Consider the following 27807-nt stretch of genomic DNA (forward strand, 5'->3'; position numbering starts at 1 on the left):
AGCCACAGAGACAGCCAGCCAGCTACAGAGACAGCCAGCCAAAGAGCTAGCTGCATGTCATGTATGCCAGACAGAGACGGAGACAGAGACAGAGACGTGTATGTCTGCCATCCATCAGGTGGAAGCAGACGCAGTGTGATTGGGGGGTGGAGCTATTCAGATTTGAGAGCAGAAAGGAAGACAGAGGCAGTGCTAGGCAATAGGAGATGCAGTGTGAAAGCACGTCCGGTCCGCCATCTGAGAGGGTGGAGCGCATAATAGGGTATGTATGTCTGGCTTCGCCTTAACAAGAAGGACGTGGTGTCCGAGAAGGGGAGTTTTCGGGAAACCGTTGTGGCCATCGCTTCTCGGCCTTTTGGCTAAGATCAAGTGTAGTATCTGTTCTTATCAGTTTAATATCTGATACGTCCCCTATCTGGGGACCATATATTAAATGGATTTTTAGAACAGGGAGATGGAAAAAGAGCTTGCTCTGTCCTCTCCAGGCATTGACCTGGTATTGCAGTGCCTCCAGGTTCAGTGCACCCCCTAATGAGTTTGCAAAAAACAGAGCAAAAGAATGAAGAAGGAAACAAGCCGGCTGCACCTGAAACTACTGTTTTGCAAGAAACATCCCTCGAGTGTGTTGTGCGCAGGTGGACCGACCCCGAAAAATTAGCCCGAGTGTGGCTACGAAAAGTTTGTTTGTCCAAGACTTGCTGGCCTCTGTTGCCATGGCAACCAACTGGCAGAGTTGTTTACAACTTGGCTGCCGGGCCAGTGCTGGTGATGTCATCGCGGGACGTGATGTCATCAAGGCTTTGCTGCTATACACAGCTGCCAGCACAACAAGCAGCTCAGTTGCAGCCGGTCAAGCGACCGAGCAGGTAGGTGGAAAGGTAGGTGCAGTTTATTAAACCGTTTCCTTTGGATTTGATTTCCTGGTGGCCGGCCGATGTATCCTGCTGATGCTGCCTGCCTACGGCTCCAGCTGGGAGAATTCACCCTCCATGTTCTTTGATAGATAGATTAGATACATTAGATAGAATAGATAGGATAGATAGGATAGATTAGATAGATAGATAGATAGATAGATAGATAGATAGATAGATAGGTAGGTAGGTAGGTAGGTACTAATAATAAGCTAGCCAGCTAGGCAGCCAGCCACAGAGACAGCCAGCCAGCTACAGAGACAGCCAGCCAAAGAGCTAGCTGCATGTCATGTATGCCAGACAGAGACGGAGACAGAGACAGAGACGTGTATGTCTGCCATCCATCAGGTGGAAGCAGACGCAGTGTGATTGGGGGGTGGAGCTATTCAGATTTGAGAGCAGAAAGGAAGACAGAGGCAGTGCTAGGCAATAGGAGATGCAGTGTGAAAGCACGTCCGGTCCGCCATCTGAGAGGGTGGAGCGCATAATAGGGTATGTATGTCTGGCTTCGCCTTAACAAGAAGGACGTGGTGTCCGAGAAGGGGAGTTTTCGGGAACCCGTTGTGGCCATCGCTTCTCGGCCTTTTGGCTAAGATCAAGTGTAGTACCTTGTCTTACTGAACTGCCTTGACTTGACGGCTCAGGTCCTGGGGTACCCCCTGCACTCGGCCTTTGGGCATCGGCGATTTAATTCGTCTTAAGCTCACTGCAGCTATTGGGTGTAGGGCTATTCCCCAGGAACGAGAGTGAACCTTCCTCTCGGCCTGCTGCTCGATTGTCCTGTGCCCGACGGTTTGACCGGAGAACCACTTCGATCCCGCCTGCCGACGAACGATCGACGAAGACGCCCCGGAACCCCGAGAAGGACGACGCTGAACCCCGAAGAAGCCGGCGACGAGGATTTGCATCTCTCCGCCCCCTTCGACGAGGATCTGCATAGCTCCGCCCACCAGGAAAGAGCTCGACCGGGAGAAGCGATGGCCTCTTCAGCACCAGCACCGGAGATGAAGAAGACCCAGCAGAAGGAAGCGAGGAAGAGCCAGGAGGCCCGGGTCGTGGATGCCTCTTCCTCTGCCGCCCCAGCTCAGCCGACGACCAGCAAGGCTGCGGATCCAGGCGTCCCTACACTGCGGCCCTGGATGCGCACTACGGTGGCCATGCGACTGAAGAAGGTGGATGGTAGAGAGCCGGACATGTCTGAGGATGTGTTCGCTAAGAAGATGGTCCTGGACCAGGGTTTCTCCAAGGCTGAAACCCTCAGCATTTTCTTCTTTACTGGGATCTTCTATGTGACATTTGCCTCCTTCAACACCTGCAGGAGGTACTGGGAGGCGGTAAAGGCAGCGAGGCCCGAATCCCCTTTCTCTCGCTTTGTAAGCAACTGCTTAATCCAAAGGGAGGAGAGGCGGGTGACGGTTTCAATCCTTAACCCGTACATCCCAGGCAAGGACATCGCCACATTCCTTGCAAGGTACTGCACAGTGGTCAAGGAACCCTCCAAGATCCTGAGCAGCCTTGGATTCTGGACTGGCAAGTGGTCGGTGGTCGTGAGGCTCAACAGGGATGAGTCATCGGACGACGGTTTCCAGCACCTGCCTCAGGCTTTCTCTTTGGGTGACGCTCCAGGCTTCATCTATTACCCGGATATGCCGCAGATCTGCAGGAGATGCAGCAAGAAGGGTCATCAGGCGAAGGACTGCAGCGAAGATTCCTGTAGAGTCTGCCGAGTGCCGGGGCATGGGACCAAGGACTGTCCGAAGGCAAAAACCTGCAACCTCTGCGGCCATGCGGACCACAGCTACAGGGCCTGCCCCCAGAGGGAAAAGAGAACGTGGGCATCCGTGGTTGCCAAAGCTCCGACCGGCCAGCAGCCGGCCGTAGCCCAAGCAGCGCAGAAGCCCAAGGAGAAGGAGAAGAAGAAGAAGGAGGGTAAGAGGACGACGGCCCCTAACCCTCCCCCCACCCCCGCCCTCCCTACCCCTTCCCCCTCCCCTCCTTCCCCCCCTCCCCCCTCTCCCTCCCCGCCCACCCCCACTGAGGAATCCCTCCCCTATCCCATTGCCTCAGTGGGTCCCCTGTCCCCCGCCCCTACCCCCACCCTCCCACCCCACTCCCCCAACCCAGCAGCACTAACCTTTCCTCCCGCTGCTGTGGTTCTCTCCTTGGAGGATTTTCCCCCTCTTGTCCCCACAGTGGTTCCCGACAGGAAGAGGAAAGTGAGGGACAGCCCATCGGCTGAGACCTCCAAGAAAAAGATCATCGAGGTCTGCGAAGATGACCTCCCGGAGGAAAGCGACATGGATCAGGTGGTGGAGAATCTGGTCGACGAACCGGAGGCTTTCGACTTCGAGGACGTCCCAGAGAATGCACACCTGAAAGAGGCGCTGGAGGAGTGCATACGGGAATGGGTCGGGCCGGCGGGCCCCGAAGAAGAGGATCCGCCCGACCGGAGTGGTATCGTATGAGTCTGTGACTAACCCTTTTCTTTTCTCCCCATGGCTAATCTTTCCATCTTTAGCTTAAATGTGCGGAGTATGAGAGATAGGTCTAGATTCCAGACAGTTCTTTCGTTTTTAAATGCTCAGTTGTGCGATGTGTATATGTTGCAGGAATGTGCTCTGTCCTCTTCTAGGTCCTACAACCATCTGGCCAGGCAGTGGTCCCACGGTCCCTCCTACTGGTCCGGCGGGGGCGACTGTAAGTCCGCAGGGGTCGCCATCCTGATCAGGGGAGGCAACTTTACACTTGATTCTGTTCAGGAGCTTGTCTGTGGCAGATTGCTAATTGCAGACGGCTCTTGGGCGGGGGAGCCCGTAAGGCTCATCAATGTGTATGCCTCTCCTGAGAAGGGTGCGCGTCTGGAACTATTCCAGGCCCTGCGGGCCCAGCTCGCAACCTCCAGGGCTGTAGTGTTGGGTGGGGACTTCAACTGCCCCATTGAAGCGGACGGACGCAGTTCTGGGACATCTGTCAAGTTGGATGTCACATCCAAACTGCTCATCGAGATGGTGACTGAAGCATCCTTGCAGGACGTTGTTGGGTCCATCGGGAACGGCTCTGTTAATTATACATGGAGCCGCCCCGATGGCTCGCTCCGTTCTCGGATTGACTTTGTGTTTGCCTCTCGAGCAGTCAGGCAGACTAGGCACTCTATGGTTCCCTGCTTCTTCTCTGACCACAGGGCCATTCTGTTTCAAGGGGTTCTGGGCCATGGTTTCCCATCTGGCCCAGGCTCTTGGAAGCTGAATTGTGCTCTACTGGCTCAGGAGGAGGTTCTGGAGGAGCTTAGAGAGGCCTACATCGTATGGCGCAACGATAAATGTATGTTTGAGCGTGTCAGTGATTGGTGGGAATTTGTTAAGGTTCAATTTCGCAGTTTCTTTCAGGCCAAGAGTCGTCAACAGGCGTGCGGAAGAAAGAGGGACTTCAGGAGGCTGCAGCGCGAGCTGCGGTCACTGCAAGACCTTCTCCGGTGCGGCTGGGACGTGAAGGAGGAGCTGGAGGAGACCAAAAAGAGCTTGCAAAGGCACTTTGAGGAGGAATCCAAGCGAATCGTCTTCCGTTCCAAGGTGGAGAACCTGGAGAAGGGTGAGAAATGTAACTCGTTCTTTTTCAGGAAACTCCACGCCGGCCACACGCCCCTGACTGAGCTGCGGGATGAGACCGGAAGTTTGCGGAAGGGCAAAGAGGACGTGATGGGGGTTGTCACTAGCTTCTACCGCAGCCTCTACGCCCCGAAGACCACCGACTCCGAAGTGGCCGACGAGTTCCTGTCAGGTATCACTAACGTTGTTGATCCCGCAGGTGCGTCGGCCACGGACGCCCCCTTGACGGTGGGGGAGCTGCTCTCTGCCGCTAAATCCTTTAGGCCTGGCAGGACCCCGGGCAGTGATGGTCTCCCAGCGGAGCTCTATGTAGCGCTGGGGGATCTCATTTGCCCGGACCTGTTGGAGCTGTACGAGGAGATGGTGGTGGAGGGCAGAATGCCTCCGTCGTTGAGGGAGGGTATGATCACGATCCTGTATAAGCGGAAGGGGGAGAGATGTGACTTGAAAAATTGGCGTCCCATCTCTCTCTTGAACGTGGACTACAAAATCCTCGCCAAGGTGCTGGCCAACCGGCTGAAGAAGGTCATCGGTCGGGTCGTCCATCTGGACCAGACCTGTGGCATTCCCGGCCGCAGGATCGCAGACAGCCTCGCCCTAGTGAGGGACACGGTCCATTACATCCAAAGCCGCCGTGCACACGCGGCCCTGGTCAGCCTTGATCAGGAGAAGGCTTTCGACCGGGTCTCTCACGAGTTCATGGGCAGGGCACTGCGTAGGTTAGGACTTGGTGATATGTTTTGTCGTTTTGTTAACGTGATGTATTTTGATATTTTCAGCAGGGTACTGGTGAACGGCTGGAAGACTGACCCCTTTCCGGTTCTTTCTGGGGTCAGACAAGGCTGCCCTCTCTCACCTCTCCTTTTTGTTTGTGTTATAGAATCCTTCGCGGAGGCTATACGGCAGAACGGAGAGATCAGAGGGATCACCGTACCCGGACCCGATCGACACGAGGTCAAGTGCTCGCTGTACATGGACGACGTGACCGTCTTCTGCGCTGACCAGCGTTCGGTGACCGCACTCGTCCAGACCTGCGAGAAGTTCGGAAAGGCTTCAGGGGCAAAGGTCAACTGCGGGAAGTCGGAGGCTATGCTCTTCGGGGAGTGGCACCTGGCTTCCTCCGCCCCCTTCCCGTTTACCATCAAACCGGACTTCATCAAGATCCTTGGAGTCTGGTTCGGAAAGGAAGGCGCGGCCCTCAAGTCCTGGGAAGAGCGATTGGCTAAGGTCAATACGAAGATCGGGCTGTGGAGCCTCAGACACCTCACCATTGAGGGCAAAGCATTGGTCCTGAGGAACGAAGTTCTGCCTGTGCTCCAGTACACCGCACAGGCCTGGCCCCCCCATGTCACCGTCTGCAGGGCCATCACCAGGACCGTGTTTTGTTTCATCTGGGGCTCCAAAATGGACAGAGTGAAGCGCTCCGTGATGTACAAGGAACCCCGCAAGGGCGGAAAAGGTGTTCCGGATATCCCTACCTTGCTGCGGGCAGCCTTTGTATGTGACTGTGTGCGGAGGACTCTGCAACAGAAGAATGGCTCTGCGGGCAGGTCCATGTCTCGCCTGTTCCTCCTCCCCCTCTGGAGGGGTCTGAGCTGGGACAAGTGGGACAGCTCCATCCCTTACAACTGGCACACTCCCTGGTTCTACGGGGGCGTCGTCAAGTTTGTGAGGGAACACCAACTGGAGGGACTCAAGCCCGACTTGTGGAAGCCAAAAACTGTCCACAAGCTCATCAGAGCACAGGACTCTATGGAGCTCGTTCCAGGGCTCGCTGCGGCCACCGCAGAGACTGTATGGACAAATGTGGCTTCGGCAAAGCTGACCAACGGGCACAAGGACTTGTCTTGGATGGCCATTCAGGGGGGACTGCCTTTGAGGTCATTCATGCATGCCCGCAACCTGTGCAAAACGCGGTACTGCCCCCGGTGCCCCTTCGTGGAGGAAACATCTTCGCACCTCTTTTGGCAGTGTCCGTTTGCTCAGGGCCTGTTGGACGCCCTGGAACTTGAACTCAGTGACTGTGTGCCCAGGAACAGGCTAACGCACTGCGCGGTGCTGTACGGCCTGTTCCCTGGGAATTTCGGCGATGAGGCAACCCGGGAGGCCTGGCGCCTTATGAACTGTTTTAAGGACGCTATATGGCTTGCCAGGAACCGCCTCATTCTGAAGAAGGAGAGGATGTCCTTTCTGGACTGCCGCAGGCTGGTCCACAGCCTGCTCAGAGACTATTCCATCATGGACAGATCGGACCAGGAAGAAGAGGATTGATACCCCTCTCCTTCCCCCTCTCCCCTTGTGTTGTGTTGTCTTTCAATAAAGCTTCGGGCCTGTGATTTCCCCTCCCTACCCCCCTCTCTCCCACCCCCCTTACCCCATCACTTGTCTGTATTGCTTTATTGTTTGTTGTTTTAGGATTGTTAAGGTATGCAGGAATGTTAGTGTAGCGGGTGGTATGATGTATAGCGTAGGGAGCCTGTGCTGTATGTTGTACCATGGTGCTGAGTATGTAGTGTCTTATTTATTGAACTGTGCTGCGTCACAGTTTATGTATGCCTGACGACGACTGATTGTAATAAAGATATTTTCAATCAAAAAAATCTGTTCTTATCAGTTTAATATCTGATACGTCCCCTATCTGGGGACCATATATTAAATGGATTTTTAGAACAGGGAGATGGAAAAAGAGCTTGCTCTGTCCTCTCCAGGCATTGACCTGGTATTGCAGTGCCTCCAGGTTCAGTGCACCCCCTAATGAGTTTGCAAAAAACAGAGCAAAAGAATGAAGAAGGAAACAAGCCGGCTGCACCTGAAACTACTGTTTTGCAAGAAACATCCCTCGAGTGTGTTGTGCGCAGGTGGACCGACCCCGAAAAATTAGCCCGAGTGTGGCTACGAAAAGTTTGTTTGTCCAAGACTTGCTGGCCTCTGTTGCCATGGCAACCAACTGGCAGAGTTGTTTACAACTTGGCTGCCGGGCCAGTGCTGGTGATGTCATCGCGGGACGTGATGTCATCAAGGCTTTGCTGCTATACACAGCTGCCAGCACAACAAGCAGCTCAGTTGCAGCCGGTCAAGCGACCGAGCAGGTAGGTGGAAAGGTAGGTGCAGTTTATTAAACCGTTTCCTTTGGATTTGATTTCCTGGTGGCCGGCCGATGTATCCTGCTGATGCTGCCTGCCTACGGCTCCAGCTGGGAGAATTCACCCTCCATGTTCTTTGATAGATAGATTAGATACATTAGATAGAATAGATAGGATAGATAGGATAGATTAGATAGATAGATAGATAGATAGATAGATAGATAGATAGATAGGTAGGTAGGTAGGTAGGTAGGTAGGTACTAATAATAAGCTAGCCAGCTAGGCAGCCAGCCACAGAGACAGCCAGCCAGCTACAGAGACAGCCAGCCAAAGAGCTAGCTGCATGTCATGTATGCCAGACAGAGACGGAGACAGAGACAGAGACGTGTATGTCTGCCATCCATCAGGTGGAAGCAGACGCAGTGTGATTGGGGGGTGGAGCTATTCAGATTTGAGAGCAGAAAGGAAGACAGAGGCAGTGCTAGGCAATAGGAGATGCAGTGTGAAAGCACGTCCGGTCCGCCATCTGAGAGGGTGGAGCGCATAATAGGGTATGTATGTCTGGCTTCGCCTTAACAAGAAGGACGTGGTGTCCGAGAAGGGGAGTTTTCGGGAAACCGTTGTGGCCATCGCTTCTCGGCCTTTTGGCTAAGATCAAGTGTAGTATCTACAGGAGATCTGGTTGAAAGGTGCCCGGGGTACCCGACCTGTTGGCCTTGGAGAAGTGACTCCATGCTGCTATTGGCAGGCGGATTAGTCCCCGGGCAACGAGAGGCGATCTCACCTATCTGCGGTTAGCAGGTGAGGTGTTCTTGCGTGTCCTTTTTCCTGTTCAGGAGTCGTTGGTTTGGACCTAACGCTATGGAGGCTACAAACCAGGATGGATCATCCACCGGAGAGGTTCCATCATATGCTCGTATACGGAATGGTGTCCGGTTTATTCTGCACGATGTTGAGAAAAAGGAGAAGGGACTGGCCTTTATCGTGGAGGAACTTCTGATCAAATTGTTTGGAGTAAAGAAGAACCAGATTTTGGCTTTACTGGAGTTTCCCAGACGAGGTGTTTACGACCTAGTGCTGAACTCGGAGGAGGATCACAGCTTTCTTATGGGTAAGCTGGAATGTGTGAGGGAAAATGTGTTGCTAAATGGAACTGACATTATTTCTCATTTCCCGAGGAGAGAACGCGTAGTGACTGTTAGAATGTACAGTCCATATATTGAAGAAGAGGAAATAACGGACTATTTATCAAGATTTTGCGAAGACATCGTCCCAAAAGGAAAGGTCCTAAACCAATATGGTCTGTGGACCATGAAATGGAAATTTGTGGTGAAATTTAAAGTCCGGAAGGATGGGAGCCTGGATGTTCCGCCGGGTCGGTTTAAGATTGGTCGGATCAACGGAGATCTGTTTTTTGCCGGCATGGACGACTTCTGCAGGAAATGCAAGAAATATGGACATGTTAAAGATAATTGTACAGTGCTTTGGTGCGGGAAGTGTCAGAAGGAGGGACATTTGCCTGACACATGCAAACAGCAGAAAACATGTAATTTATGTGGTAGTGTTGATCACTTATATGCTTCCTGCCCTAAAAAAAGGAAAAGAAATAGGGAAAAAGAAAAGGAAGAGCCTGCACCTGGGAAAGTGAGTAGGGAGGAGTTTGTCCCGAAGGAGGTGGTCCCGGAGTGTGAGGGCAGCCCTGGTCCTTCAGTCAAGAGGGCTTCCAGGGAGGGAGAGAGAAAAATGGAGAAGAAAAAGGAGACAGAGGAGGGGAAGTCATGGTCTGAAAGACCTTATACAGAGGAGGAAAGGAAAGATCATGATTGTGTGTCAAAAGAGTTTTGGGTGCAGGTGGAAGCTCTAGAGAGGGAGTCTTTCTGCAACCATTTAAGTGAGGCAGTCAGGTCTCATGTAGAAAAGCATGGTAAAAGGTTTTGTGAAACTTACAAAGTACCCCCAAGTGTTATCAGAAGATTAGAGGCGTCTAGTTCTGTATCTTTTGTTATGATCCGTTTATTGTGTTATTTTGCTTTCAAAGGCGGTATGAGACCTTGATTTGTGTTATGTTTTTGATTATGTTTTTGATTAGTTAAAATTTCTTTTATGTTGTAAATAATTTGTTTTGAATAAAATTGTTGATATCCCCTTTTGTGGGATAGCCAACTTAAAAAAAAAAAAAAATCTGTTCTTATCAGTTTAATATCTGATACGTCCCCTATCTGGGGACCATATATTAAATGGATTTTTAGAACAGGGAGATGGAAAAAGAGCTTGCTCTGTCCTCTCCAGGCATTGACCTGGTATTGCAGTGCCTCCAGGTTCAGTGCACCCCCTAATGAGTTTGCAAAAAACAGAGCAAAAGAATGAAGAAGGAAACAAGCCGGCTGCACCTGAAACTACTGTTTTGCAAGAAACATCCCTCGAGTGTGTTGTGCGCAGGTGGACCGACCCCGAAAAATTAGCCCGAGTGTGGCTACGAAAAGTTTGTTTGTCCAAGACTTGCTGGCCTCTGTTGCCATGGCAACCAACTGGCAGAGTTGTTTACAACTTGGCTGCCGGGCCAGTGCTGGTGATGTCATCGCGGGACGTGATGTCATCAAGGCTTTGCTGCTATACACAGCTGCCAGCACAACAAGCAGCTCAGTTGCAGCCGGTCAAGCGACCGAGCAGGTAGGTGGAAAGGTAGGTGCAGTTTATTAAACCGTTTCCTTTGGATTTGATTTCCTGGTGGCCGGCCGATGTATCCTGCTGATGCTGCCTGCCTACGGCTCCAGCTGGGAGAATTCACCCTCCATGTTCTTTGATAGATAGATTAGATACATTAGATAGAATAGATAGGATAGATAGGATAGATTAGATAGATAGATAGATAGATAGATAGATAGATAGATAGATAGATAGATAGATAGATAGGTAGGTAGGTAGGTAGGTACTAATAATAAGCTAGCCAGCTAGGCAGCCAGCCACAGAGACAGCCAGCCAGCTACAGAGACAGCCAGCCAAAGAGCTAGCTGCATGTCATGTATGCCAGACAGAGACGGAGACAGAGACAGAGACGTGTATGTCTGCCATCCATCAGGTGGAAGCAGACGCAGTGTGATTGGGGGGTGGAGCTATTCAGATTTGAGAGCAGAAAGGAAGACAGAGGCAGTGCTAGGCAATAGGAGATGCAGTGTGAAAGCACGTCCGGTCCGCCATCTGAGAGGGTGGAGCGCATAATAGGGTATGTATGTCTGGCTTCGCCTTAACAAGAAGGACGTGGTGTCCGAGAAGGGGAGTTTTCGGGAAACCGTTGTGGCCATCGCTTCTCGGCCTTTTGGCTAAGATCAAGTGTAGTATCTGTTCTTATCAGTTTAATATCTGATACGTCCCCTATCTGGGGACCATATATTAAATGGATTTTTAGAACAGGGAGATGGAAAAAGAGCTTGCTCTGTCCTCTCCAGGCATTGACCTGGTATTGCAGTGCCTCCAGGTTCAGTGCACCCCCTAATGAGTTTGCAAAAAACAGAGCAAAAGAATGAAGAAGGAAACAAGCCGGCTGCACCTGAAACTACTGTTTTGCAAGAAACATCCCTCGAGTGTGTTGTGCGCAGGTGGACCGACCCCGAAAAATTAGCCCGAGTGTGGCTACGAAAAGTTTGTTTGTCCAAGACTTGCTGGCCTCTGTTGCCATGGCAACCAACTGGCAGAGTTGTTTACAACTTGGCTGCCGGGCCAGTGCTGGTGATGTCATCGCGGGACGTGATGTCATCAAGGCTTTGCTGCTATACACAGCTGCCAGCACAACAAGCAGCTCAGTTGCAGCCGGTCAAGCGACCGAGCAGGTAGGTGGAAAGGTAGGTGCAGTTTATTAAACCGTTTCCTTTGGATTTGATTTCCTGGTGGCCGGCCGATGTATCCTGCTGATGCTGCCTGCCTACGGCTCCAGCTGGGAGAATTCACCCTCCATGTTCTTTGATAGATAGATTAGATACATTAGATAGAATAGATAGGATAGATAGGATAGATTAGATAGATAGATAGATAGATAGATAGATAGATAGATAGATAGGTAGGTAGGTAGGTAGGTACTAATAATAAGCTAGCCAGCTAGGCAGCCAGCCACAGAGACAGCCAGCCAGCTACAGAGACAGCCAGCCAAAGAGCTAGCTGCATGTCATGTATGCCAGACAGAGACGGAGACAGAGACAGAGACGTGTATGTCTGCCATCCATCAGGTGGAAGCAGACGCAGTGTGATTGGGGGGTGGAGCTATTCAGATTTGAGAGCAGAAAGGAAGACAGAGGCAGTGCTAGGCAATAGGAGATGCAGTGTGAAAGCACGTCCGGTCCGCCATCTGAGAGGGTGGAGCGCATAATAGGGTATGTATGTCTGGCTTCGCCTTAACAAGAAGGACGTGGTGTCCGAGAAGGGGAGTTTTCGGGAAACCGTTGTGGCCATCGCTTCTCGGCCTTTTGGCTAAGATCAAGTGTAGTATCTGTTCTTATCAGTTTAATATCTGATACGTCCCCTATCTGGGGACCATATATTAAATGGATTTTTAGAACAGGGAGATGGAAAAAGAGCTTGCTCTGTCCTCTCCAGGCATTGACCTGGTATTGCAGTGCCTCCAGGTTCAGTGCACCCCCTAATGAGTTTGCAAAAAACAGAGCAAAAGAATGAAGAAGGAAACAAGCCGGCTGCACCTGAAACTACTGTTTTGCAAGAAACATCCCTCGAGTGTGTTGTGCGCAGGTGGACCGACCCCGAAAAATTAGCCCGAGTGTGGCTACGAAAAGTTTGTTTGTCCAAGACTTGCTGGCCTCTGTTGCCATGGCAACCAACTGGCAGAGTTGTTTACAACTTGGCTGCCGGGCCAGTGCTGGTGATGTCATCGCGGGACGTGATGTCATCAAGGCTTTGCTGCTATACACAGCTGCCAGCACAACAAGCAGCTCAGTTGCAGCCGGTCAAGCGACCGAGCAGGTAGGTGGAAAGGTAGGTGCAGTTTATTAAACCGTTTCCTTTGGATTTGATTTCCTGGTGGCCGGCCGATGTATCCTGCTGATGCTGCCTGCCTACGGCTCCAGCTGGGAGAATTCACCCTCCATGTTCTTTGATAGATAGATTAGATACATTAGATAGAATAGATAGGATAGATAGGATAGATTAGATAGATAGATAGATAGATAGATAGATAGATAGATAGATAGGTAGGTAGGTAGGTAGGTAGGTACTAATAATAAGCTAGCCAGCTAGGCAGCCAGCCACAGAGACAGCCAGCCAGCTACAGAGACAGCCAGCCAAAGAGCTAGCTGCATGTCATGTATGCCAGACAGAGACGGAGACAGAGACAGAGACGTGTATGTCTGCCATCCATCAGGTGGAAGCAGACGCAGTGTGATTGGGGGGTGGAGCTATTCAGATTTGAGAGCAGAAAGGAAGACAGAGGCAGTGCTAGGCAATAGGAGATGCAGTGTGAAAGCACGTCCGGTCCGCCATCTGAGAGGGTGGAGCGCATAATAGGGTATGTATGTCTGGCTTCGCCTTAACAAGAAGGACGTGGTGTCCGAGAAGGGGAGTTTTCGGGAAACCGTTGTGGCCATCGCTTCTCGGCCTTTTGGCTAAGATCAAGTGTAGTATCTGTTCTTATCAGTTTAATATCTGATACGTCCCCTATCTGGGGACCATATATTAAATGGATTTTTAGAACAGGGAGATGGAAAAAGAGCTTGCTCTGTCCTCTCCAGGCATTGACCTGGTATTGCAGTGCCTCCAGGTTCAGTGCACCCCCTAATGAGTTTGCAAAAAACAGAGCAAAAGAATGAAGAAGGAAACAAGCCGGCTGCACCTGAAACTACTGTTTTGCAAGAAACATCCCTCGAGTGTGTTGTGCGCAGGTGGACCGACCCCGAAAAATTAGCCCGAGTGTGGCTACGAAAAGTTTGTTTGTCCAAGACTTGCTGGCCTCTGTTGCCATGGCAACCAACTGGCAGAGTTGTTTACAACTTGGCTGCCGGGCCAGTGCTGGTGATGTCATCGCGGGACGTGATGTCATCAAGGCTTTGCTGCTATACACAGCTGCCAGCACAACAAGCAGCTCAGTTGCAGCCGGTCAAGCGACCGAGCAGGTAGGTGGAAAGGTAGGTGCAGTTTATTAAACCGTTTCCTTTGGATTTGATTTCCTGGTGGCCGGCCGATGTATCCTGCTGATGCTGCCTGCCTACGGCTCCAGCTGGGAGAATTCACCCTCCATGTTCTTTGATAGATAGATTAGATACATTAGATAGAATAGATAGGATAGATAGGATAGATTAGATAGATAGATAGATAGATAGATAGATAGATAGATAGATAGATAGATAGATAGATAGGTAGGTAGGTAGGTAGGTAGGTACTAATAATAAGCTAGCCAGCTAGGCAGCCAGCCACAGAGACAGCCAGCCAGCTACAGAGACAGCCAGCCAAAGAGCTAGCTGCATGTCATGTATGCCAGACAGAGACGGAGACAGAGACAGAGACGTGTATGTCTGCCATCCATCAGGTGGAAGCAGACGCAGTGTGATTGGGGGGTGGAGCTATTCAGATTTGAGAGCAGAAAGGAAGACAGAGGCAGTGCTAGGCAATAGGAGATGCAGTGTGAAAGCACGTCCGGTCCGCCATCTGAGAGGGTGGAGCGCATAATAGGGTATGTATGTCTGGCTTCGCCTTAACAAGAAGGACGTGGTGTCCGAGAAGGGGAGTTTTCGGGAAACCGTTGTGGCCATCGCTTCTCGGCCTTTTGGCTAAGATCAAGTGTAGTATCTTTGCTGCGTTTGGTCTGGTCAGAGGGGGTGGTGATCGGGGTCCTCCTTGTGGGGGCCCTGGATTATTACGGGGTTGCGATCGTAGGTATTTAAGCCTGCAAAAATGGATGGAGAACGGTCTCGAGGAGTCGAGGACACAGTGAGGATTTTTGTCCCCATACAATATCGGGAGAAAATTGGATTGGACCAAGTGGTGCTGGAGATCATCCGGAAGCTTCAGTACCTACAGGTAACGGATGTGTTGGGATTACAAGATTTTGCAAGACAAGGTATTTACGATATCACTTTCTTTAATTCCGAGTTGTGCCAGCGTGTCTATAAGGATTTGGAAGAGATGAAGAGGAAAGAGGAGCCAGAAGTAATGAAAATGGTGAAAATTGTGCCTTTGTTTATGCGAATGTCCAAAATGGTGGTAATCCATATGTATAACCCTAAGGTAACCGATGAAATGGTGTCTGGTTTTTTGCTTCGCTACTGTGAGGAAGTAAAGTTTTTGGGAAGACTGAGAAATAAGTACGGTTACCTAAATGGAAAAAGGAAGTTTTTGGTAAAGTTTAAACAAGATGAAAATGTGATAAGTGGATTTAAAAGTATACCGCAAGTTTTTTCTATTGGAGGAGAAAGAGGATTTTGTTTCTATGACGGGCAGTTGGAATATTGTAGACGGTGTCATGCATATGGTCATGTCCAGGACAGGTGTCCAGAAAGAGGAGAATGTTGCAGAAATTGCGGGAAAACTGGGCATAATGCTGGGTCATGCACAGAGAGGAAAACTTGTGATATATGCGGTAGTGATGAGCATTTGGCTAAAAATTGTAATTTATGGTATAAAAAGAGGAGTTATGCTGAGGCGGCTGGAGGGAAGAAGGAGCATATGAGCAAAAATACAGGAGGTGAGAAAGAGATGGATATGCCTAAAGAAAGAGAGTCTGGTGTGTCTGGAAAAAATGTGAGAGGTGCTGGTACTGGTGTGATTGTGGAAAATGTACAACAGAGTGCTACAACCAGTACAGAGAGAAAAGGTGGGAAAGGGAGGAAAAGTGAACTGAAAAATGACTCACAAAGTGGCTCTGAGGAAGTAAGGAGTGGTGAGTCACTGGTGAATGAGGGGTTAAGTGTGGATATGGAAGTGAAGTGCACTGACCCTGTGGTGGAGGAGGGAGAGCAAATGGAAGAAGGTGGAGAGGAATCTGATGCATCATTAACACCTGGTCAACGTGCTAACGAGGGGAGTGGTGAGTCACACCCTGGTGGTGAGGAGGAGGAGGTGGATGAATTGCAAAGTGAGAGGAGGAAATCCAAAAAAGGAAGATGGTCTGGTGAACAGGAGGATCCTGTTCAGGAGTGGAATGAAGAGATGGACAGGGACTCTGATCCAGGGTCGCCTGATTGTAATGTGAGTGTTATGAGGAGAGTGGAAAGTCAGAGTTTTAAAAAGTAGCTGCCATGGCTGTGAACATGTTTTTTCTCATTAATTTTTTAATGAGTTTATGTGTGGCTACAATTAATGTGCGAGGTATTGGGTCTGCAAGTAGGAGAGCAGCAATATTAGAGCGCCTCGAGAATGTTAATGCGGATATCCTCTGTTTACAAGAATGTGCAATAAAATCTGCCCCACATGGAGATGAGTGGAGGAAGGGGCAGTCTTTTTGGTCTCCATGCACAGACAATAAAAATGAAGGCATTGGTATTTTATTGAAAAATGATGGTATTAAGTTTTTAGATTGCCAGATTTTAATTCCAGGACGTTGTATGGTTTTAAATCTGGATTTTTTGGGACAGAGAATAAGAATTTTTAATGTTTATGCACCTGCTGAAAAACAAGCACGGATTTTATTTTTAGAGTCTCTTAAATATTTTATGCCTGGGCGTGATTTTACAGTAGTCGCTGGAGATTTTAATTGTATTCGATCTGCCAATGATCGTGAGAGCTCTGCTGAAGTAAGAACTGATGTTACTTCCAATGCTTTAAATCAGATTATACAAGACTTACGTTACATTGATACTGGGCTGATGATTAGCACTGATGACAGATTTACATATATATCGGATAGTGGCCGCTGTAGATCCCGGTTGGATTACATTTTTGTGTCTGAAGGGGTTAAGGTGGTCCGGTGCGATCACGTGATGCTTTCTTTCTCAGACCATAAGATGGTGGTGGCTGAGATTAGTATTAATGAATCCACTAGCTTTGGGAGAGGGCTGTGGAAGCTGAATGTAAGTCTGTTACAGGAAGAGGAAGTAATAGAAGATTTTAAGAAGGAGTTTTTATTTTGTGTGTCAAAGAAACGGAATTTTAAAGATATTTTAGCATGGTGGGACTGGTCCAAAGTCAGATTCGCACAATTTTTTAAGAAGACTTGCATAGAAAAAGCTAAAAAGAAGAGAAAGAAAGAAGCAGACCTAATATCCCAACTAGAGGCGCTATATAAATTTAAAAGTGTTGGGATTGATGTGGAGGTGGAGGTAAAGAAGATAAAAGAAGAGATGAGGAAAGCATTGGTGGAAAGGGGGAAGAATATTGTGTATGCGGCCAAGGTACAGAAGATGGAGGAGGATGAGCAGTGTTCCCGTTTCTTTTTTAAAAAGTGTTTTAAGGCCAAAGGATATTTTAAATCCGTTTTAACTTCCACAGGAGAAGTGACTGGTGATGAAGTGGTGGAAGAGGTCGGTAATTTTTACAAAACACTTTTTAGTAATCAAAGCAGAGCTAGTGAGGCAGAGATGAACGACTATTGTAAGGTTTTAGATAATTGTATTCCTGATAACATGCAAGAATTTTTAAATGGTGACGTTGGTGAAGGGGAGATCAAACAAGCAATAGACAAGATGGCGAAAGGGAAGACGCCAGGAGGAGACGGTCTCCCTGTAGAATTTTATATTGCTTTTTGGGATATTTTAAAAGAAGATTTTACTTATGTCATCCAGCATGTTTTTAATTCAGGACTTTTATCAGAATCAATGAAGAGGGGTATGATTACTCTTATTTTTAAAAAAGGAGACGAAAGGGACATTAAGAATTGGAGACCAATTACGCTTTTAAACGTGGATTATAAAATTATTGCAAAAATAGTGGCATTAAGAATGAGTGAGGTGGTGGGCCACATGGTGGGGGAGTACCAGGTGTGTGCCGTACCAGGGAGGAGAATTACTGATAATTTATTGATTTTAAGAGATATTGTTTACAGTGCTGGTTTTAATAATTCTCCTCTGTTTGTTGAGTCTGTAGATTTTGAAAAAGCGTATGACAAGGTGCCACACAATTTTATGTTTTTAGCGTTAAAACGTCTTGGTGTCCCTGAGTTTTTATTGAGAGTAATCAGAGGTTTTTATCAGGATGTGAGTGCTCAGGTTTTAGTTAATGGCCATTTTAGTCCTGCTTTTAATATTTTATCTGGGGTCCGCCAGGGATGTCCTCTGTCCCCAATTCTTTTTATTTGTGTTATAGAGGCTCTTTTAAAATCCGTGCAAAAAGATAAATGTGTTGATGGTGTTTTTATCCCAGGTAGTGCAGGTATGACAGTGAAATCATTAAGTTATATGGATGATGTGGTTTTTACATGTACATCCCTGGCGGACTTACGTAGAGTCAATTTACATGTTAAATTATTTTGTTGTGTGAGTGGAATGAGTGTAAATTGGAATAAATGTCAGTTATGTAATTTTGGTAAGCAGGAAAAAGTAGTAGTGGATGGGGTGGTGGAAAAAGACAATATTGATGTCCTGGGCATGACCTATGAGAAAGATCTAAAAGCAAGGAAGAGCTATGTGGAGTTGGAGCAGAAGATTGAAAAGAAGTTAAATTTTTGGAAATTACGGAACTTATCTTTTAAAGGAAAAATTTTAATTATTAAGACTGTGATTTTACCGATGCTTTTATACATTGCAATGATTTTTCCACCCAAACCATTGTGGGTTAGAAGAACGACGAGGAAACTTTTTATCTTTTTTTGGGGTTCTAAGATGGAGAAAATGAGAAGAGAAAAGGTTTTAAGTAGTGAGAAATATGGTGGTTTTAATTTTCCGAATGTTGATTTGTTTTTAAAAATGCATTATTTTTTATTGATTTTTAAGACTAGCCAGAACAATAGTAGGACCGCTGACATGTGCAGGTATTTAGCAGGATGGTTGTTTACTAAATGGGGCTGGTGTGAGAAGGATCTGAGTAGACCCATGTCATTTGTTATTCCTACCTTTTATGTGGTCCTTAGGTCCTTCAATGATCAGTATAACCTGAGCTCTTTAGGTAAGCCTGAAAAAGAGAAATTACAGCGAGCCTTGAGAAAAGACGAGAGGTTATATGAAGTACCATTCTGCAATTCTGTACAGTCAGCAAAGGTCTGGAACCTTTTTAATGTTTTTGGTCTCTCTAATAGACAGAGGGATGTGGCGTGGCTGTCCTTGCATGGATGTCTCCCAACACGGGCATTTTTGAATGGACGAGGAATACGTGTGAACGATAAGTGCCCTAGAGAAGGTTGTGTTGGGAGGGAGGACATTTTTCATATTTTTTGGGACTGTTTTTATGCTAAAACGCTTTTATCCCTTTTAGAGAGTTTTTTTAGTGCTGTTACTGGTCTTAGTCATTTTAATTTTCAAAGGATTTTAATTGGTCAAGATTTTAGCAAAGAGACAAGTGCCCGAGTGTGTTGGATTGTTTTTTCAATTTTTAAAGAAGTTTTATGGGATTGTCGTAATTTGCTGGTTTTTAAACATGTTTTTATTTCTCCTATTGAATGCAAAAAACTGTTTTTAGCGAGAGTCTTTGTCGTCTATCTGGTGGAAAAGAAAAGGAATGGAGAAGACAAAGCAGAGGACATTTGGAAATTTTCGCGATGGGGTAACATGTGAGTAATCTTGACCAATTTTGTTTTTTGTGTTTTTGTTTTTTGAATGTTTTTAGTTTTTTTGTTTAGTATTCCTATGATGTTTTTTATGGACTTGGTTGCTGTGATGAGTCATGGTAGGTGACCTGATGGCCATTTGACTGTAGTCCAGAAACTGAGGAGGAAAAAAAAAAAAAAAAAAAAAAAAAAAAAAAATCTGTTCTTATCAGTTTAAAATCTGATACGTCCCCAATCTGGGGACCATATATTAAATGGATTTTTAGAACAGGGAGATGGAAAAAGAGCTTGCTCTGTCCTCTCCAGGCATTGACCTGGTATTGCAGTGCCTCCAGGTTCAGTGCACCCCCTAATGAGTTTGCAAAAAACAGAGCAAAAGAATGAAGAAGGAAACAAGCCGGCTGCACCTGAAACTACTGTTTTGCAAGAAACATCCCTCGAGTGTGTTGTGCGCAGGTGGACCGACCCCGAAAAATTAGCCCGAGTGTGGCTACGAAAAGTTTGTTTGTCCAAGACTTGCTGGCCTCTGTTGCCATGGCAACCAACTGGCAGAGTTGTTTACAACTTGGCTGCCGGGCCAGTGCTGGTGATGTCATCGCGGGACGTGATGTCATCAAGGCTTTGCTGCTATACACAGCTGCCAGCACAACAAGCAGCTCAGTTGCAGCCGGTCAAGCGACCGAGCAGGTAGGTGGAAAGGTAGGTGCAGTTTATTAAACCGTTTCCTTTGGATTTGATTTCCTGGTGGCCGGCCGATGTATCCTGCTGATGCTGCCTGCCTACGGCTCCAGCTGGGAGAATTCACCCTCCATGTTCTTTGATAGATAGATTAGATACATTAGATAGAATAGATAGGATAGATAGGATAGATTAGATAGATAGATAGATAGATAGATAGATAGATAGATAGATAGATAGGTAGGTAGGTAGGTAGGTAGGTACTAATAATAAGCTAGCCAGCTAGGCAGCCAGCCACAGAGACAGCCAGCCAGCTACAGAGACAGCCAGCCAAAGAGCTAGCTGCATGTCATGTATGCCAGACAGAGACGGAGACAGAGACAGAGACGTGTATGTCTGCCATCCATCAGGTGGAAGCAGACGCAGTGTGATTGGGGGGTGGAGCTATTCAGATTTGAGAGCAGAAAGGAAGACAGAGGCAGTGCTAGGCAATAGGAGATGCAGTGTGAAAGCACGTCCGGTCCGCCATCTGAGAGGGTGGAGCGCATAATAGGGTATGTATGTCTGGCTTCGCCTTAACAAGAAGGACGTGGTGTCCGAGAAGGGGAGTTTTCGGGAAACCGTTGTGGCCATCGCTTCTCGGCCTTTTGGCTAAGATCAAGTGTAGTATCTGTTCTTATCAGTTTAATATCTGATACGTCCCCTATCTGGGGACCATATATTAAATGGATTTTTAGAACAGGGAGATGGAAAAAGAGCTTGCTCTGTCCTCTCCAGGCATTGACCTGGTATTGCAGTGCCTCCAGGTTCAGTGCACCCCCTAATGAGTTTGCAAAAAACAGAGCAAAAGAATGAAGAAGGAAACAAGCCGGCTGCACCTGAAACTACTGTTTTGCAAGAAACATCCCTCGAGTGTGTTGTGCGCAGGTGGACCGACCCCGAAAAATTAGCCCGAGTGTGGCTACGAAAAGTTTGTTTGTCCAAGACTTGCTGGCCTCTGTTGCCATGGCAACCAACTGGCAGAGTTGTTTACAACTTGGCTGCCGGGCCAGTGCTGGTGATGTCATCGCGGGACGTGATGTCATCAAGGCTTTGCTGCTATACACAGCTGCCAGCACAACAAGCAGCTCAGTTGCAGCCGGTCAAGCGACCGAGCAGGTAGGTGGAAAGGTAGGTGCAGTTTATTAAACCGTTTCCTTTGGATTTGATTTCCTGGTGGCCGGCCGATGTATCCTGCTGATGCTGCCTGCCTACGGCTCCAGCTGGGAGAATTCACCCTCCATGTTCTTTGATAGATAGATTAGATACATTAGATAGAATAGATAGGATAGATAGGATAGATTAGATAGATAGATAGATAGATAGATAGATAGATAGATAGATAGGTAGGTAGGTAGGTAGGTAGGTACTAATAATAAGCTAGCCAGCTAGGCAGCCAGCCACAGAGACAGCCAGCCAGCTACAGAGACAGCCAGCCAAAGAGCTAGCTGCATGTCATGTATGCCAGACAGAGACGGAGACAGAGACAGAGACGTGTATGTCTGCCATCCATCAGGTGGAAGCAGACGCAGTGTGATTGGGGGGTGGAGCTATTCAGATTTGAGAGCAGAAAGGAAGACAGAGGCAGTGCTAGGCAATAGGAGATGCAGTGTGAAAGCACGTCCGGTCCGCCATCTGAGAGGGTGGAGCGCATAATAGGGTATGTATGTCTGGCTTCGCCTTAACAAGAAGGACGTGGTGTCCGAGAAGGGGAGTTTTCGGGAAACCGTTGTGGCCATCGCTTCTCGGCCTTTTGGCTAAGATCAAGTGTAGTATCTGTTCTTATCATGGACAGAACGGACCAGGAAGAAGAGGATTGATACCCCTCTCCTTCCCCCTCTCCCCTTGTGTTGTGTCGTCTTTCAATAAAGCTTCGGGCCTGTGATTTCCCCTCCCTACCCCCCTCTTTCCCACCCCCCCCTTACCCCATCACTTGTCTGTATTGCTTTATTGTTTGTTGTTTTAGGATTGTTAAGGTATGCGGGAATGCTAGTGTAGCGGGTGGTACGATGTATAGCGTAGGGAGCCTGTGCTGTATGTTGTACCATGGTGCTGAGTATGTAGTGTCTTATTTATTGAACTGTGCTGCGTCACAGTTTATGTATGCCTGACGACGACTGATTGTAATAAAGATATTTTCAATCAAAAAAAAATCTGTTCTTATCAGTTTAATATCTGATACGTCCCCTATCTGGGGACCATATATTAAATGGATTTTTAGAACAGGGAGATGGAAAAAGAGCTTGCTCTGTCCTCTCCAGGCATTGACCTGGTATTGCAGTGCCTCCAGGTTCAGTGCACCCCCTAATGAGTTTGCAAAAAACAGAGCAAAAGAATGAAGAAGGAAACAAGCCGGCTGCACCTGAAACTACTGTTTTGCAAGAAACATCCCTCGAGTGTGTTGTGCGCAGGTGGACCGACCCCGAAAAATTAGCCCGAGTGTGGCTACGAAAAGTTTGTTTGTCCAAGACTTGCTGGCCTCTGTTGCCATGGCAACCAACTGGCAGAGTTGTTTACAACTTGGCTGCCGGGCCAGTGCTGGTGATGTCATCGCGGGACGTGATGTCATCAAGGCTTTGCTGCTATACACAGCTGCCAGCACAACAAGCAGCTCAGTTGCAGCCGGTCAAGCGACCGAGCAGGTAGGTGGAAAGGTAGGTGCAGTTTATTAAACCGTTTCCTTTGGATTTGATTTCCTGGTGGCCGGCCGATGTATCCTGCTGATGCTGCCTGCCTACGGCTCCAGCTGGGAGAATTCACCCTCCATGTTCTTTGATAGATAGATTAGATACATTAGATAGAATAGATAGGATAGATAGGATAGATTAGATAGATAGATAGATAGATAGATAGATAGATAGATAGATAGATAGGTAGGTAGGTAGGTAGGTAGGTACTAATAATAAGCTAGCCAGCTAGGCAGCCAGCCACAGAGACAGCCAGCCAGCTACAGAGACAGCCAGCCAAAGAGCTAGCTGCATGTCATGTATGCCAGACAGAGACGGAGACAGAGACAGAGACGTGTATGTCTGCCATCCATCAGGTGGAAGCAGACGCAGTGTGATTGGGGGGTGGAGCTATTCAGATTTGAGAGCAGAAAGGAAGACAGAGGCAGTGCTAGGCAATAGGAGATGCAGTGTGAAAGCACGTCCGGTCCGCCATCTGAGAGGGTGGAGCGCATAATAGGGTATGTATGTCTGGCTTCGCCTTAACAAGAAGGACGTGGTGTCCGAGAAGGGGAGTTTTCGGGAAACCGTTGTGGCCATCGCTTCTCGGCCTTTTGGCCAAGATCAGGTGTAGTATCTGCTGCACTTGTGTCGGGCTGGAAGGTGTCGGAGGCTTAGCTCCCGCTGGGAGCGGCTGAGGACGGAGGAGGCGATCACCATGGGCGTCATCGTGCGCTATGCGGAGACCGGAGAACCCCGGGTCAAGAATGCATTTCGGATCAACGTGGAGGCTGGAAAGGAGGAGCATTTTAATCTTCAGGTAATGGTGCAAGATGTATTGTACAATACTCTGAATGTGAAGTATGACGACATCCTTTGTTTGCAAGATCCCAGGAAAGGTACCTTTGTGTTGGTATTGACGACCATAGCTCATTGTCATCAGCTGTACCGCACGCTCCAAGAGAAATCTGGTGAGTCCAGCCTGGATGGGTTAACCTTCACAGTGTTATACAGCAGGAGAGAAGTTCCCTTGGTTGTATTCATGTATAATCCTTATGTACCAAAAGAAGACATTGTGGCTTTCCTGAGGAAATATTGTTCGGGAGTTAGTTTCTCCCACAAGGTGTTGAATAGCGAGCGCTTGTGGACAGGTAAATACAAGTTTTTTGTCATCTTTCGTGAGGACCCAGAGAGTCCTGGTGGTATTTATTACCCACCTCTGAACTTTGCCATCGGGAGGGACAGAGGCTACTTGTTCTTCCCGAATGCACCCAGGTTCTGCCGTAAGTGCAAGAGTTTTGGCCACACACAGGAGGATGATGTATGTAAGGAGGTAAAGTGTGGGCGTTGCCAGCAAGATGGGCATTTCTCCAGAGATTGCAAGAATGCTATTGTGTGTAATGTTTGTGGCAAAGAAGGGCATGTGTTCAGAGACTGTAAAATGCGTGTGAGGAAGCAATATGCAGAGGTGGTTGGTGCAGGCCGGGAAGAGGCCCGAGGTGAGCGACAGGTGGAGGTGGAGGAGTCGATGGAAGTGACCTCAGCGGAAAATGAAATTGCAAGTGGTGTTGGCATACAAGGAGAGGGGGAGGTGGAAGGCTCTGAGCCTGAAACTCCCGCTCTTTCTTGGAGTGAAAGCCCGGCAGAGCGGGAAGGTGGAGATGGCGGTCAGGGCGACTTTTCTGCCACAAGGCCCCTGGAAGAGGAGCTGAATATAGCTCCTAAAAGAGCTAGAGTTGCTTTGTCTCCAGCAAGTGAGGCTGGTGTGAGTCCCGGACGGGACACGGTGTATCCTGTGTCATCTATCCCAAATGAGGCTCCTTTTTTAGGAGAAGCAGAGACCTCGGCCTTTACCTTAAGCTGCCAGTTTCCAGAAGGAGAAGGATGAGAGAAAGGTGGGGAGTTTATAGTCCGCTGGCATGCCGCATAAGAACATGGAAACCAAAACTGCATGTAATGTCTTATCCCTAAATGTGAGACAGATTAAATCCAAGGCCAGGCGAGCGGCAGTCCTGGACTATGTAAAAAGTCTAGGGGCTGATGTGTTTTGTTTGCAGGAGTGTGGCATTGCAGAGTCCTTGGGGGACCAAGATTGGCCGCATGGACAATATGTATGGTCTGGATCAAATTTGAATAAAAATGATGGTGTTGGGATTTTGTTGGGGAGTAGGGAGGTTAAATTGGAGAGTTATGTTGTGGTGGAGGTAGGGAGGTGTATTGTAGCGGTGGTGGTTTATAAGGGTATGAAGTTGAGGGTTTGTAATGTGTATGCTCCTACGGGGAAGGAAGAAAGGGTTAAGTTGTTGGAGAAAGTGTGTCTTTTTTTGCCAGGGAGGATTCCTGTGATTATGGCGGGAGATTTTAATTGTGTTACAGATGGTGCTGGGTTGGATATCACGGGGCGGAGTTTGAATCGTTTGGTTTCTGATTTTCTTTTGTTTGACACAGCTGTGAGGGTGGTGGGTAAGTCACCACCTGCTACATATAGGGCGGATAGAGGAGGGGTGGAGTCTAGGATTGATTTCATTTTCGCTTCTAAAAGTTTGGAGTGTCTGGGGTATTCTCAACAAGTTGTACCTTTTTCTGATCATGAGTGTTTGAGAGCTGAATTTGCATGTGAGGTTAAAGGAGTATATGGTAAAGGTGTATGGAAATTAAATGTAAAGTTGTTGGAAGATGAAAAAGTGATGAATGATTTTAGATATGCTTATATGAGGTGGAAGGATAGGAAGCATGGGTTTGAGAGTATATTAGATTGGTGGGATTGGATGAAAGAAGAATGTAAAAAATTCTTTCGGAAATGGGGGTATAAAAAGGCGGGTGTGATAAGAAAAAAATATAGTGATTTAAATGTAAGGATTGATTGGTTGCATAAGTTAAATATGAGTGGGGTGGATGTAAGTGATTTGTTGGAGGATGCAAAGAGAGAAATGAAGAAAATGATGGATGAAAGAGGTAAAGAAATAATTTATAGATCAAAAATAGAATATCTGGATAAAAATGAGAAGTGCACAAGTTTTTTCTTTAAGAAAGTGTGTGGAAGGAGGAATGAGATGGATGAGGTTATGAACAAGGATGGGAAGTGTGTGGTTGGAGAGCAGGTTATAAGAGAGGTGGAGAGTTTTTATGGTGATTTATATGGGCATAAGTGGATTGATGAGGGTCTGGTGAGTGAGGTACTAAATGGTCTGGAGAGTAAGCTTAAGGAGAGTGATGGGGAGCTGCTATGTGAGGAGGTGACCATGGAGGAAGTCAAAAGTGCGGTGATGAGTGCAAAGAAAAATAAAACGCCAGGAAAGGATGGGATTCCGATTGAGTTATATGTGAAAGCATGGGAGATTGTGGGTATGGATATGGTGGAGGTGTGTCAATATATATGGAAAAATGACTGTTTGAGTGATTCAATGAAAGAAGGTGTGGTAGTTCTGATACATAAAAAAGGGAATAAAGCGGTTCTGGGGAACTGGAGACCGATTACTTTGCTTAATGCCGATTATAAAGTTTTTAGTAAGATTGTGTCTGGGCGTATGCGTGATGTGGTTGAGCAGGTGATTGGTGAGGATCAGGTGTGTGCAATTCCTGGGAGGAGTATGACTGATAATTTGCTTTTGTTGAGGGATCTGTTTGGTGACAGTATGGATAGAAAACAGAAGTGTATGGTCTTGGCTGTGGATTTTGAAAAGGCTTTTGATAGGGTTTCGCATGATTTTATGTTTAGAGTGTTGGGGAGAATGGGTTTTCCAAGGAAGTTTGTAAATATAGTGAGAGGTTTGTATACAGATGTGACAAGTGAGGTGTTGATTAATGGTGTCCTGAGTGGGAAAGTGAGTGTAAGGTCGGGGGTTAGGCAAGGCTGCCCGATGTCCCCGATATTGTTTGTAAGTGTGATTGAGCCTCTGTTGTGTTGTGTAAGGAAAGATAAGCTGATGAGAGGATTGTTGATTCCGGGGAGTGCGGGTAAGAATGTAAAGGTGCTGGGTTATATGGATGATATTGTGGTGGTGAGTGATAATATGGCGAGTATGAACAGAGCAAAATTGTGGCTGGATATTTTTTGTGGGGCATCTGCATTCAGAATAAATTGGAATAAATGTGTTTTTAAGTGTTTTGGGGATAAGAATGTTAAGATGGATGGAGTGGAGTGTGAGGTGGGGGCAATAAAAATTTTGGGGATTCAGTTTAATGATGATTTGAAAGGGAATGAAAGTTGGGACGAATGTGGGGGTCGGATTGAACGAAAGTTGAATTTTTGGAGGATGCGTGAACTGACTTTGGTGGGGAAGGTGCTGGTTGTGAAAGCAGTGATTTTGCCTATTTTGCTTTTTTGTGCGAATGTGTTTCCCTTTGCGGTACGAAAGATAAAGAAGGCGGAGAAGTTATGTTTTACGTTTCTGTGGGGTAGTAGGATGGAGAGACTGAAAAGGGAGTATGTATATAAGTCATGTGAGCATGGAGGGTTGGGTTTCCCAAATTTTCAGATCTTTTTGGGGCTGAGTTATATCAAGGTTATGGTTGTATTGTTGGAGAAAGGGAGTAAGGCAGGATGCATGATTCGGTATATGGCTGGATGGATGTTGTATGGTCTAAAGTGGATGGAATGGGATGTAAGAGTGCCTGTAGCCTTTAAGTGCCCTGTGTGGTATATGAGAGTGGAAAAATTTGTGATAGAGTTTGATTTGTTAAGTGTGCCTGTGAAGGATTTTAAGGAGAAAAAGAAAGTGTTGAAGAAGATAGATGCAGGAGAGTTGGTGTGTAATATTGGTGGGTTAAGGGCGGATGAGGCGTTGGCAGTTTGGAAAAAAATGAGGGTGAGTGGCATGTCAAATAAACAGCATGATGTGGTATGGATGGCTTTGCATGATATTTTACCGGTGAGACAAGTACAGAAGAGGCGTGACTTGATTAGATATGAGGTGTGTCCAAGGGATGGTTGTGGGTCAAATGAGTCGGTGAGACATGTGATGTGGGACTGTGATTTTGCGTATAATGTATGGAAAGGAGTGGGTGGCTTGGTTAGGGAGCTAGCTGGTGTGACCTTTATAGACTGGAGAGTGGCAATGTTTGGTATGGGTGCATCGAGCAAGATTAAGGAGAGAGTGATGTGGCTAATTTTGGCGTGTGTGATGGAGAGCTTATGGGATGTGAGGAATTTGTGTGTGTTTAGGAGGAAGGTTGTATCGGTTAACGAATGTT

At 47.5% G+C, this 27807-nt stretch overlaps 5 non-coding genes and 8 pseudogenes across 5 annotated transcripts; all 13 read left to right on the top strand.

The window, feature by feature from the left end:
* The first annotated feature begins 339 nt into the window (after positions 1-339).
* Positions 340-530, top strand: LOC138773300 (U2 spliceosomal RNA). The gene has a single exon (XR_011360007.1). It is a non-coding gene; the product is annotated as a U2 spliceosomal RNA (small nuclear RNA).
* A 950-nt stretch (positions 531-1480) lies between these two features.
* Positions 1481-1623, top strand: LOC138773120 (U2 spliceosomal RNA; annotated as a pseudogene).
* A 5474-nt stretch (positions 1624-7097) lies between these two features.
* On the top strand, positions 7098-7269 carry LOC138773465 (U2 spliceosomal RNA; annotated as a pseudogene).
* A 958-nt stretch (positions 7270-8227) lies between these two features.
* LOC138773149 (U2 spliceosomal RNA) lies at positions 8228-8311 on the top strand (annotated as a pseudogene).
* Positions 8312-9693: 1382 nt separating this feature from the next.
* LOC138773485 (U2 spliceosomal RNA) lies at positions 9694-9933 on the top strand (annotated as a pseudogene).
* Positions 9934-10899: 966 nt separating this feature from the next.
* On the top strand, positions 10900-11090 carry LOC138773301 (U2 spliceosomal RNA). The gene has a single exon (XR_011360008.1). It is a non-coding gene; the product is annotated as a U2 spliceosomal RNA (small nuclear RNA).
* Positions 11091-12040: 950 nt separating this feature from the next.
* LOC138773302 (U2 spliceosomal RNA) lies at positions 12041-12231 on the top strand. The gene has a single exon (XR_011360009.1). It is a non-coding gene; the product is annotated as a U2 spliceosomal RNA (small nuclear RNA).
* A 954-nt stretch (positions 12232-13185) lies between these two features.
* On the top strand, positions 13186-13376 carry LOC138773303 (U2 spliceosomal RNA). The gene has a single exon (XR_011360010.1). It is a non-coding gene; the product is annotated as a U2 spliceosomal RNA (small nuclear RNA).
* A 970-nt stretch (positions 13377-14346) lies between these two features.
* On the top strand, positions 14347-14434 carry LOC138773174 (U2 spliceosomal RNA; annotated as a pseudogene).
* Positions 14435-19362: 4928 nt separating this feature from the next.
* On the top strand, positions 19363-19582 carry LOC138773614 (U2 spliceosomal RNA; annotated as a pseudogene).
* A 958-nt stretch (positions 19583-20540) lies between these two features.
* LOC138773304 (U2 spliceosomal RNA) lies at positions 20541-20731 on the top strand. The gene has a single exon (XR_011360011.1). It is a non-coding gene; the product is annotated as a U2 spliceosomal RNA (small nuclear RNA).
* Positions 20732-21685: 954 nt separating this feature from the next.
* Positions 21686-21795, top strand: LOC138773650 (U2 spliceosomal RNA; annotated as a pseudogene).
* Positions 21796-22080: 285 nt separating this feature from the next.
* LOC138773487 (U2 spliceosomal RNA) lies at positions 22081-22254 on the top strand (annotated as a pseudogene).
* Positions 22255-27807: the final 5553 nt, after the last annotated feature.

This window comes from Dendropsophus ebraccatus, chromosome 14 (genome assembly GCF_027789765.1).
Source record: "Dendropsophus ebraccatus isolate aDenEbr1 chromosome 14, aDenEbr1.pat, whole genome shotgun sequence".
In the NCBI taxonomy this organism is placed as follows: Eukaryota; Metazoa; Chordata; class Amphibia; order Anura; family Hylidae; genus Dendropsophus; species Dendropsophus ebraccatus.